At 34.0% G+C, this 12,859-nt stretch overlaps 1 protein-coding gene across 1 annotated transcript in view; it reads left to right on the plus strand.

Moving 5' to 3' along the window:
* The window catches only part of LOC138329861 (inactive phospholipase C-like protein 2), a 71,014-nt gene that overhangs the window by 455 nt on the left and 57,700 nt on the right, over positions 1 to 12,859 (plus strand).

Genomic DNA, 12,859 nt, shown 5'->3' on the forward strand with positions numbered 1-12,859 from the left:
TCGGGCCCTTTACTTCGGATGTACCATATGATCTTAGCATCCGTTTTCTAGTGTTAAAACCCTGTGTGGACATCAGTGATAAACTGTGTATAATTATATGATCGGATCAAAGTCTCTGCTGCATTAACGCATTTAATCAACGCAGGCATGGCATTGAGACAGCGTGACACTAATTAGCAAAGTTAATTAATATAAGTGGGTTGAATTCTTAATAAGGAAAGAAATGTCACCTTCAAGGTCTAATCATAAGGAGCAAAAGAATTAACTGGAGTCCAGCACACCTGTTGCCAATTGGACTATTAGTATCTGCATGCATTCACATTTCAGTTATGGTCTATGCATGAACAGCTACAACCATGGGTACCTGAGTTACATAATTTGTTAAATGCTGTTGATTCATTAAATGAGTTCAATGAATTACTTATAGATATGTTTCTATATAGTCGTGCATTTATGACTTTAGTGGGTTGTATTATAATGCATTATTTTCCCCATATTTATCGTGTATATGCCATATTTTCCCTTCAAGATTAATATATCTGGCTACAATAAAACACTGAAGGATGTACTCATATTTGTAGGGATACAGGAATTTTTGATCGATGTCTACCAGAGTTACCATTCCTTACACTCAATTTTACCTCTGTAAAATAACGGCTCACACAATATCTTAATATTCTTAGGCAACGCAAATATACCTATATCTTTTCGTTTGTATAAGCTGACCTTCCCTATAAAATCAATGCTTTCATATATATCTATATATATATATACACCAATTTAATCACGAAGCAAACAAATAGTAAACAAAAATATTGTTTGTCTTGCATAAAGTGCAAGATTTTCATCTCTGAGCTGTACATGTAAGCTCTCATTCTTACTATTTAGCATACCTAGTTACCTACTCATGGAATCAAATCCATGGTATAGTACTATATAGTGTTTTGATCAGATTGGATTTCATTGTTGTAAGAAAATTAATGAAGAAAAACAAAGAATGCAAAAAAAACCCTCCTTTTTTAAAGGGTCACCATTATGTATTAGAAACATTTATATTATTTTATTTGGCTTTAAAAACATTTTTGTGACAAGTATTATATTATTGTACGTCATAATGCTAAATGATACAGTTATCTTAATATACACAAATACTATAGATTTATGTACTAAAATACCACAGATAGTACTTTTAACATAAAGGAAACAAGTCATAATTTACATATACATGTATATACCACATCCTTCGTAACATAGTATCCTCGAGACAACCGTGTGATAATTAAACAACTGTTGTAACATAACAAAATGTGACCCAAGGCCAAGTTTGTACCAAGTTATAAAATTATTGTGAAAGGTGAATAAGGGGACCACAGTGAACTCTAAGAGAGATTACAGGATTAATAAATGGGAATATCAACATCGATGTCATTATGTACCTCAACAATAATCCCCTTTTTAGGGCCGTCAAAGATTCTTGGACCAAATATTGATCAGCCCAAATCCCAATGTCAAAGCTCTCAATTTGTTTGCAACCTAAGGTTTAAATTTCTCAAAATATTAATTAACTTGCACATCATGTATTAGTGATTTGCCAAACACCTGTGCATGTATGATGTCATTTTAGCTCTAGGCCAACTAGTAGTGTCATGTTAGAGCTCAGTTGGTTCAGAAAGATATCCTTTACAAATTTGCAGCATATATACTGAAAACATACTTCTGTGTATGCTGGCATCATGCTGCAGGCTTTAAAGCAGCTAGAGTGATCGAAATGTAGTAAATATATAACGATGTTTGAATTCTCACAGTCTTCTAAACTCTTGGCAGAGACTGCAGCTTTTATAGGTACTCTGATTGCTGATTGTTAACCATGCAAGACCAATTAGTAAGCATTAGCTAATTAGTCCCTCACGGGTAAACGTGGTCTGTGTAGATGGGGCAGTGTGTCACATATCAGAATAAGGTTTCCTGTAACATTGATCTTACATATTTTACCTTTGACCCTGCAATTTAAGAAAAAAAAGACATGGACTCTACCACCTGTACTGTAAGGCATTGGAATATTATATGTATCATGTGTATTTACTTAGGTGAGACTATGTCAGGTAGCTGTGTCACTTTGACCTATATATTGACCTTTTCTTCAATTTGACGAATAAATATCAACAACTCTTTCCATAGATCATACTCTATATTTTGATATAATAGGTCCATTTTGGTTTTGGTAACGTAGATATACAATTTTCAATTCAAAAGTAAAAGAACGTACATTACCTTTATTTGTTCACCTTCATTTAAGAAAATTCTTCTGAGATCCTGGGCTTCAATGTTATAAGGCACTAGTTTGAACAAATTCATACTTGGTGTACATGTATATATATTGGTCCTTTCAAGTGAGGATGCGTACCAGAATCAGGCTAATAAATGCTGTCAAGACATTTCACGTTTGACCTAATTAATTTTAAAAAATGCTTTTCTGCAGGCTCTCTTAATTATAATTAACTCACATGATTATATAAGGTCCACCTATAAAATATTAATGTGTTTGGCATGATTTTAAGGTCAGGTCACTCATGTGACCTATGTTTTGACATTTTGGTCACAATTTAAGAAAAAAACTTTCCCATTGTAAGACATCATAGTTATAATTTCATTATTGTTATGGGTAGGGTCCACTTTGGTTAGATGGTGTGTCGAATACCAAAAGCCAGTCACTGTAACCTAAATTTTGACCTTTGACCCACATTTTTAGAAAAAGAACTTATCTAGGTTGTGGATTCTATTTGATAACATACTGGTGTAATAGTCCATCAAGGTATGCGGGGTGTCATGGCGATACCTCTAACCTTAATTTTACAAGAGAAAAAAAGACCCAACTTATGTCGACTTTTTTCATCTTTACTTTGTATATGATTCCATCGATCTAGGCTAGGAAAATATAACCTATATGCCACTTGATGATTTCACATACAAGGATTATAGGTCACTGTGACCTTTGAATGGACTCTTCTTCATTAATATCAATGCACTGAAACGGTTTATCTTGGTGAGTGAAATACCATGTTATTGGTTTATAGTGGGAGACTTTAAATTTGTTTAATTGTCTTTCTGAGCGAGTCGAATGGTGCTCTGATGAGTGCATGGTTAGGTACAACATCATTAAAGGATTCTGTCTACAATAAATTGATATTGATATGCACCAAACAATGATCATATTCCTGCTTCTAAAAGCTCTGAAGTGGAAGTGCTTTTAGCCTCCCTGTCTATAAATATGCGATGAATATTTTAAAAAGGGGGGGGGGGGGTTAATTAGAGTGTCCGTCAATAACTAAATACCGTAATCATCTGCTTTAAAGTTTACAAAATAAAAATTAAAAATATGGTAATGAGAGAAATAAGACACACACTTCACATCAAGAAATAATTGATATTATTCAAATCTTTTATATATTTCTAGAGAATATGCATAATTTTGCATGATTTATTTAAATGAAATTATCATATCAGACTTTAACTTGAGTAAGATAACACAGATGGTGTTTAGGTGCGACTATTTTGGGAATATGCACTGTGATAAGTATTGTTAGCTTGACAAAAACCAAATTTTATTTTTCAAAATCAATATTTTATTAAATTTGTGTTTATCTGTGACTGTAATAGTTTTCAATATTAAAGTCGAAATTGAAACTTGACACATAATTGATCTGATTTTTATTCATTAATTAATATTTTCTGGAAGGTATAAGTTTGGTAAGGTTGAAAATAAGAAAACAATGCTGCTTCGTTTATCTGTATCAGGTTTTTTTTCCCTGTCAAGTGTAATTTAGAAAAAAGAGAGACTTAGCATGCTACAAAATGATAAAAATAGATACTAATTTGTAAACAATGATAGTATATTAGTGTGGGATATTTTTAGAACCACAGTCCCAACATTGACAAAAATACACACAAGTTACTCTGTATTTAACTGCCTGTAAATGATAGATGTGAACTTTTGGCACTAGGATGTGTTAGATTCCCTTATCTCTCCAAATCCTGTATCTTAACATTATCCATAGCGTCATCAGCAAATTCCTACAGGCCTAGGGCACTGTTCTTTATACGATATGAAACTTTAGTAGTGTGTTAAAACATATAATATTATCTATGAACAGTGTTACTCTTCACATTTCACTTTTGAAACATGTCTGTGTGAAATTCACTTTTCACTTTTTAAAACAAGCCTGCTTGAAATTCACTTTTTAAAACATGTCTGCTTGAAATTAACATTTTACTTTAAAAACATGTCCGCTTGAAATTCACTTTTTGAAACAAGTCTGCTTGAAATTTACTTTTTGAAACATGTCTGCTTGAAATTTACTTTTTGAAACATGTCTGCTTGAAATTCACTTTTTGAAACATGTCTGCTTGAAAGTCACTTTTTGAAACAAGTCTGCTTGAAATACACATTTTACTTTTGAAACACATAGATCTGCTTTGAATTCACTTTAAATTTTTTTTAGATAAATTCATAGTTTGAAATTTGACTTGCATGCGTTTTCACCAAAGCTTGTGGTATATCATCAGTTACGTCTCATATACAATCCTGACATTTACAAAGTAGCATATAAATATATATGTCAAACTATCTTCCTCATTCACCAAAGTTAACGTGTGAAATTCATTGGATTCCAGTTGTTAAGTTTAACATCCTTTTCATAGCCATTGGGGTCATTTAAGGATGTGCTATTTGTAGGTTTTGTAGGGGAAAAGCTGGAGTACAAGCTTGAAAATTAGTCTTCGTCAATCTCACAACTTGAAGTACATATACTGGCTAGCGACCAGTTCTCATCAAGTACATGAAAAGTACTCTGATTTTTTTATAAAATGTCATATACAGATAAATGATCCTACCAAGCAGATATCCATCAGAAAATATGCATGTAATCATAATTGTAAATACACAATCATGGATTTGCGAGAATTTTCGCTTGACAATAACTATATGCCAGCCAGCTGATAATAAGGTCATATTCCATCCGCTTTATTAGAGATACTACTGCTGATAATTCTTTGTTCTCTTTTTCGTTTTGATCTGTATCATCCAAACTTTGTTTTTACTGTATTATCGGGGCTATGGTAGCTGAGTGGTTCAGATGTCCAGATCATGACACCTTACCACTTTGATCTCTGGGTCACAAGTTTAAATCTCGTGTGGAGCAGTTGTCAAGTACTGACTGCTGGTCAGTAGTTTTTCTCGGGTTACTCCAATTTTCCTCCACCATCAAACCTGGCACGTCCTTACATGACCCTGGCTGGTAATCGGAGGTAAATATTCAAATTTCAAAATGATTTAAAAATGTTTGTCTGTCTCCTTCTTCAAGGCATGCATCATCTGCCATGGTTGACTGACTGAGGCTATCTGAAATTGACTAGAACTCTTATTATAAAACTAAAATCGATAATGTAGTCGGACATTCCTACCTGTATTTTCCAGAATCAATTTCTGTCTGTTTCAAACCTTGGACAGCGAAGAGTACTAGTATTTAATGATAAAATCCATGATTTTACTTCTTTATGCAAAAAAAAAAAAAAAAAAAAATATGGGAAAGTTTGCTTGATTATCTGTTCTCTTAAATCCATATATAGTGTTTTCAGATTTGGTACTGACGTGATTTAATCTTCGTTACTTATCTCTTAATTAAGTTGTGCTTTAATTAACGAGTCAGCTTACAGGTAGGGCGAAACACTTAGCTGTCATGTTATACGTTAGGCTAGAGGAAAATTGACATGATGTTTAATACATATATTTATGTATGAATGAGATGGAGAAACACTGTACATTTATAATTAATTACCCCTTGACTTTAGTTGAGGGGAGTATTTACCAGTAATCGATGGTTATTAAAGTGACATGTATAGATCTTGTCAAGCTGATAAAAGACGGGGACTTTCCACCTGATATATTATATATAGATAGAAGAAAGAAAGTCAATAAGAGTTTAATTAACAGTAACAATCAATTTTCTATAAATTTTATCATGACTCAGCAAACCAATATCAACTTTTATTATTATATCTGGTTGATGACTTACATCTTCAGATTTCTCACAGATTTATCGGCAATTTATGGAGGATTTTTGAAGGCAAGTCTAGAACACTAAATTTGATAAGTTCCAATACAGAAAAATACATGAGTGTTTTCAAAAATTAGGTGAGTCCCACAGGAAAAGAGTCTAGGACTTGTCTAAGTGAGTACTGAATTCCAATATTCATGATTTACAAGAAACCTAAAATATGTTTTTATTTATGCTGCACTTATTTGACTTTGTTGCATTCATGGGGGTTATAAACATTATATTATATATATGACTTTCTTGCATTCATGGGGTTATATCTATTATTGGCAAAAAAATAATTGAAGTCATCTGCACCTAATATAATGAAATGCAGATGAAATTGTGTACATGAAGCAGTGCCAGTCACGTCATGATTGTGTCTGAGTTTGGCTCGGTTAGTTTTGGTCTAACAGCCAGGGTCATTTAAGAAGGTGAAGAAAGTCATAGTACCCAGAGAAAAAACACCGACATTACAAGGAGCTTGTACATGACTATGGCTACAATGTATCCCACATGAGTTTGAACTCATGACCCTGATGTGGAAGCCTAGGGCTAGCTAGTGATCATGAATATCTCTGACATCTCAACCACATTTCTGATTAAATTAGGAGAAAGCAGATAGCTAGCTAGATCACCGTGTTTCACTCCATTATCTGTAAATATGCAATCATTCCAGATTTCACTCCATTATTTGTATATATGAAATTATTCCAAATTTCACTCCAATATTTGTATATATGACATCATTCCAGATTTCACTCTGTGATTTGTATGTATGAAATCATTCCAGATTTCACTTCATGTATAGAAAATCATTCTAAATTTTATTCCATGCCGATGGGTTATAATCAGTATAAAATCGTTCAGAAATTTCTTGATTACACTTCCTGATTTGTATGTATGAAATCATTCGGGATTTCATTCCATGATTTATACATATGAAAAATCATTCAAGATTTCACTCCATGATTTGTATGTATGAAATCATTCTTGATTTCACACCAAAAGTTATTTATATAGCTATGAAGTCCTTTCAGATTTCACTCCATCATGCATGAAATCTTTCTAAATTTTGCTTCATGATTTATATTTAATATGTCCCGGATTTCACTCCATATTTATATGTATGTAAACATCAGGTTCTTTTGATAATATTACATTTTTATGACAGCAAATACTGAAACAAGCCTCCTCAGGTTTCATTTACATCTTCATGCAGATATCGATGCACGAAGACCATTGTAAGACGACACCATATAAGGATTTTATCGTCTTGTCCAGGTGATGTCTATTTCTACATGTGTCGCGATCAATGATTGGTCATGGAGTCACTGTATAGGCATACCAGACGTTAGCACGGAGCGTGTACTCGTTACATACCTCTACCTCACTTCCTGGCGATATTGTTGTTACTACGTATACGTTGCTGGGAAGTTAGTCAGTGGCGTTATATAACTTTATAACACAACTCTTATTGATTTTAATTTTCTCTAGCTATCAATCAGCTAATACAAATCTGTTACTTTATAACATGAAACTGTCTTTGTGTGTAATAGAAACTGTATAATGTTTTCCTGGTTCGTATAGATATATGAAACCATAAATATGAAAATAAGAATTTTTATTACAAATGTCATTGATGTTTGTGCTCTGTTAGCTTACCACAAAGGTTTCTACTTACAAGATGAAATGAAAACTATACATCACAAAAGAAACTGCCTATAGATATTTTGTTTGATACAGTTCTTAGGCTAGACAACTGTAAAGTGACTGGTCAAAGGCTGACTATATTGGATTTGTGAATATCTTAGTAGCGTCTATTTCGAGTGCATGTAAAGTTCATTCACCTACGTACGTACACCTAAGTCATCCTAATCCTACACATATTCCGCTTCATGTCTCTTAGAGTTTATTACTGGTTTCACGTTGACAGTAATTATTTCCCTTGACTTTAATTGTTTTCTTTGACTTAAAATGTTAACTTTTATTTATTTACATTGTTTGCGATCGGCACTTCAGGAGAACTGCAAAAAATCTTGTGGAAATATTTAGATATTAATGTTTTTTACAACTAATTTCATTATATTTTTCCAACATAGATCAGAAGGATTTGGTAGCTTTGTGTACATGTGGATTAATACTGATGCTCTGAGTCTCATAAAAAAAATGAATTATAAGGTTATGTACATTAATTTTTTACAATAATAAGGAATGATTTCCTGTATTTTGTTAGTTTAACCAGGCATATCAATTTGATTTTTTTGACATTGGGTGCGGTTTGGCATTTCAGTTTTAGAATCATGATAAGTAAATCTTAGAATATAATGTGGAATACACATAAGAGAAATAGATCTTGACAGAATGTTGCTTATAATAATCTATTAATAACTTTGTGTGAAATTTGTTAAAAACCAAAGTTCTCTTGTTGATGCGGTGTCGAAGTGTTCTACACAATCATAACATTAATATTACGCCAATAAACAACATTCCAGGGATAGCTCAACATCAATATCATCTTAATGTTTGTTATCAAGGGAAGCAAGACAAGACAGGAGAGCAAGAGTCAAATTAACACGGATTCTGATACATCAACTTTTATAGCCTAACACTAAACATGATACATTGTATCTGATGTTTTGATAGCGTTGCTGCTGATGTGGCCAAGTGTAGTAAAGACGTGATAGACATTCTAACATTAAATAACATTGCTAGGGAACCATTGCAGGTAGGTGATTTTTCTCTGGGTACTTCCTCAGTCATATTCCTCCAAAACCTGTCATCAAATTGACCCTTAAATAATCCTTGAAGATTATCTACATTAAATAACATTGCTAAGGAACCATTGTAGGTGGGTGATTTTTCTCTGGGTACTCCCTCAGTCATATTCCTCAAAAACCTGTCATCAAATTGATCCTTAAATAATACATTGCTAAGGAACCATTGTAGGTGGGTGATTTTTCTCTGGGTACTTCCACATTCATCCACCTCCAAAACCTCAGATTGTCCTAGTTAATATGACATAGTCCTATCCAAATTGCATTGTTGATTACAGTTCAGATTTGGTTCGGTTTATTAGACTTGACATCCTAATAACAACCAACTAACCTCCTATTAACAGCCAAGTTACATCCTATTAACAGCAAAGTTCTGTCCTATTAACAGCCAAGTTACATCCTATTAACAGCCAAGTTACATCCTATTAACAGCAAAGTTCTCTCCTATTAACAGCCAAGTTCTGTCCTATTAACAGCCAAGTTATGTCCTATTAACAGCTAAAATCATTTAAGGATGACCATAATTTGCTTCCTTGTAAACAATATAACAAGTTTTATCATGCAATACATTAGGGAAAAAAACACCATCACCATTTCTAATTTTATCTTTTTGTGTTGATCATGTTTTGTAATTTTACATCTTTACGTTAATTTTTTATGAAATAAAACAAAAACGTTAGAAGAAGCCAGCCTTTATACTCTTCATGCAGAGATTCCTTTTACTGGTTTTCACGGCATTGAATCCAGCATCACTTTGATAAGAGGTGTTTGGTGTCAGGCTCCACATGTATACATCTCAGTGTTTTTATGTGCATACATGATATTTAATTCATGATAGATAGATTGATTGTCTGCCACTTGCTAACAAAAGACTTAACAAAAGCCTTTAGTTTCTAGTGCGAGATTCAGTGTAATTTTGTGATGGACTGATCATGATCAACTGAAAGTGTTCGTCTATACATAGCCAGGGATGTAGCGTTGTACGTCTTTACATAACCAAGGATGTAGTGTTGTAGGGATATACATAGGCACACATCTGTGCACTAGCTGTTGTACTGCTTTCATTTCAAGTTTACACAGATTGGTTTCAAATGGCACTTTATGATTTTATGAACAAATGAAAACAAAGTTTGTCAAGAATAAAAAGCAAACTACATCTTTTAAGAGTTATAAATAACTTTTAAGCATCAGCATGATTTGGATGTCGTTTTGAAGCCATTTGATTTAATAAGCATGACCATGAAATATGGTCATTGGATATTCTATGTGAAGGTACTTCAACGTGAATCATGTAAACAAGAATGGAAAACATTTTGATATCGTCTGTTATTTCTTAAAACAAATTTTCAATTCTAGAACAAAAATAGTAACAGCACACATGCAATATTGTTTTAGTGGTTATGCATGTAGTTCAAATCATAGAACATTTGTAATTGATATAAAACTGAGAATAAAGTACGTAAACAGGTCTTAGTGACCACCTTTGAATAACGACCACCTGCTTAATAAGACCACTTTCTGGTCCCAAATTTGCTCCCACATTGTCAGTGTTAAATTATTTTCACCTGTTTATGAAAACCACTTTGTTATAACAAAAACTGTAAGTGAGCACCCTTGTATAAAGACCACCTGCTTAATAAGACCACTTTTTGGTGTTCCAAATTTGGTCCTTGGGTGGTCTATATAGACAGGTTCAGTGTAGAATTCAAAGTACTGTTTATCACAAAAACTTACTCCATTTTTTTTGCTATAGATATTTACTATATACTACTGCTATAAAATGTAGGATGTATAATATCTTTATTGAGGAAGCTGATATTTAATGTATACCATGCTGGTATTTTAAAAATATAGTTAAAAGCTCAGACAGGAAATTTACATTTTATCAATGGAACTTATAGATAAAGTACCTTTGCTTGACAATATTAACAATCTTCAATGAATTTACAATGCTTACGATGGCAGATTCTACAGAATTTTGAATACAATTGATATTTTGATTGGCGTCTGCTCCACTCGGCAGCCATCATGATATTGGCCCTGGTAACAAGGAATGGTTTCTCTGTCTCTCACTTTGGTGATGAATGGGTGCGGTGGATCATTGATTTTGTATATAGCTGCAACACTCCCACACCATGCATACGGATATAAATAAAAAGCCTTTTGTGCATTTTATCACAGAATGTAAGTCGATCCGGGTTGGAGTATCGGTTAAAAAGATGGAATGGTGAAATGTAAGAATAAATTTCAATTCCAGCAATATTTTATTGACATTATATACATCAAAAGGATCAGACATCAGGCTACGCCTATTTAAGTCCTCTATGTGCTGTTAAAAAGATGGAATGGTGAAATGTATGAATAGATCTAAGTTTGGAATATGCTAATAAAAAGATGGAATGGTGAAATATACGAATAGATTTGGCATCTAGTATTCTTTGCTAAAAGCACACAATTTTTTTATCTTTGATATTTGAAAGATGTAGTGGTAAAAGTGAAACATATGAATAGATCTAGCATTAAATATTTTTTTTTACTAATCTAAAAGCACACAAATTTAGTATCTTTGATATTGTGAACATCAAAAGTGAATTGCACCCTCATCATTTAATGTTCGGAGCACCAAGTTCTTTACAGATATTCAGTAAATATCCAGAATCCACTGAATTACAAAAGTACAGAGTAACTGCTCTATGATTTCAAACTGATGGTAGAATGTCCGATACCTTAACCACTCTGCCAGTATCGTCCTGAGGTGGAAGGCTATACTAGTGCATGTGGTTGAATGTCGGACACCTAAGCCATTTAGCCACTGCATGAGGTCTGGTAGAGGGCAATTGGAATAATGTCGGACACTTTAACTACTCAGCCAATGTGACCCAGAGTTGGAGGGCTAGTGGAAGAATGTCAGACATCTTAATCGCTCGGCCGCTCTGACACTGAGGTTGCTCAAGGCTAGTGGTAGGATGTCGGACACCTTAACCACTCAGCCACTATGACCTATAGGTGGAGGGCTAGTGGTAGAATATCAGACACCTAGCTTATCCATAGGAGGCCAAAGTGACCCAGAGGTGGAGGACTAGTAGTAGAATGTCAGACACGTGCACCTTAACCACTCATCAGCCAATGTGACCCAGAGGTAGAGGGCTAGTGGTAGAATGTCAGACACCTTAACCACTAAGCCACAGTGTCCCAGAGGTAGAGGGCTAGTGGTAGAATGTCAGACACCTTAACCACTTGGCCACTATGACCCAGAGGTGGAGGGCTAGTGGAAGAATATCAGACACCTTAACCACTAAGCCACAGTGACCCAGAGGTAGAGGGCTAGTGGTAGAATGTCAGACACCTTAACCACTCGGCCACTATGACCTATAGGTGGAGGGCTAGTGGTAGAATGTCAGACACCTTAACCACTCAGCCACTGTGACCCAGAGGTAGAGAGCTAGTGGTAGAATATCAGACAACTTAACCATAGGCCAAAGTGACCCAGAGGTGGAGGACTAGTGGTAGAATGTCAGACACCTTAACCACTTGGCCGCTCTGACCCAGAGGTTGCTCAGGGCTAGTGGTAGAATATCAGACACCTAACCATATATAGGCCAAAGTGACCCAGAATTAAAGGATTGTGGCTTAAAGCTTGTGTACTGCTCATGATGATTATTGGTATAAAAATTATATAGAGATTCTGAGAGAAAATGAGGTGTATATATTTTTAATAAAAAAATTCTGTTTAAATTTTGAGTAGTGGTTTTTCCCACACGAGGTTTCATTATCAATCAGATATATGAATTACTGTAAGCCATATATTCAAAATTTAGATGTGATGAAATTCATCACGGCAGATTTCTTTCATTCATAAAGATCTGTATCTTGTTATTTACAAAAAGAGTATTATATGTTTGATATGCCGGATGCCATATCCCTTATCTGTCTAATAATTTCTTTAAAAAAATAAGAAATCTTCATTCATTCTGTCAATCCATGGTGGCA

The sequence above is a fragment of the Argopecten irradians genome, chromosome 8 (genome assembly GCF_041381155.1).
Source record: "Argopecten irradians isolate NY chromosome 8, Ai_NY, whole genome shotgun sequence".
Taxonomy (NCBI): Eukaryota; Metazoa; Mollusca; class Bivalvia; order Pectinida; family Pectinidae; genus Argopecten; species Argopecten irradians.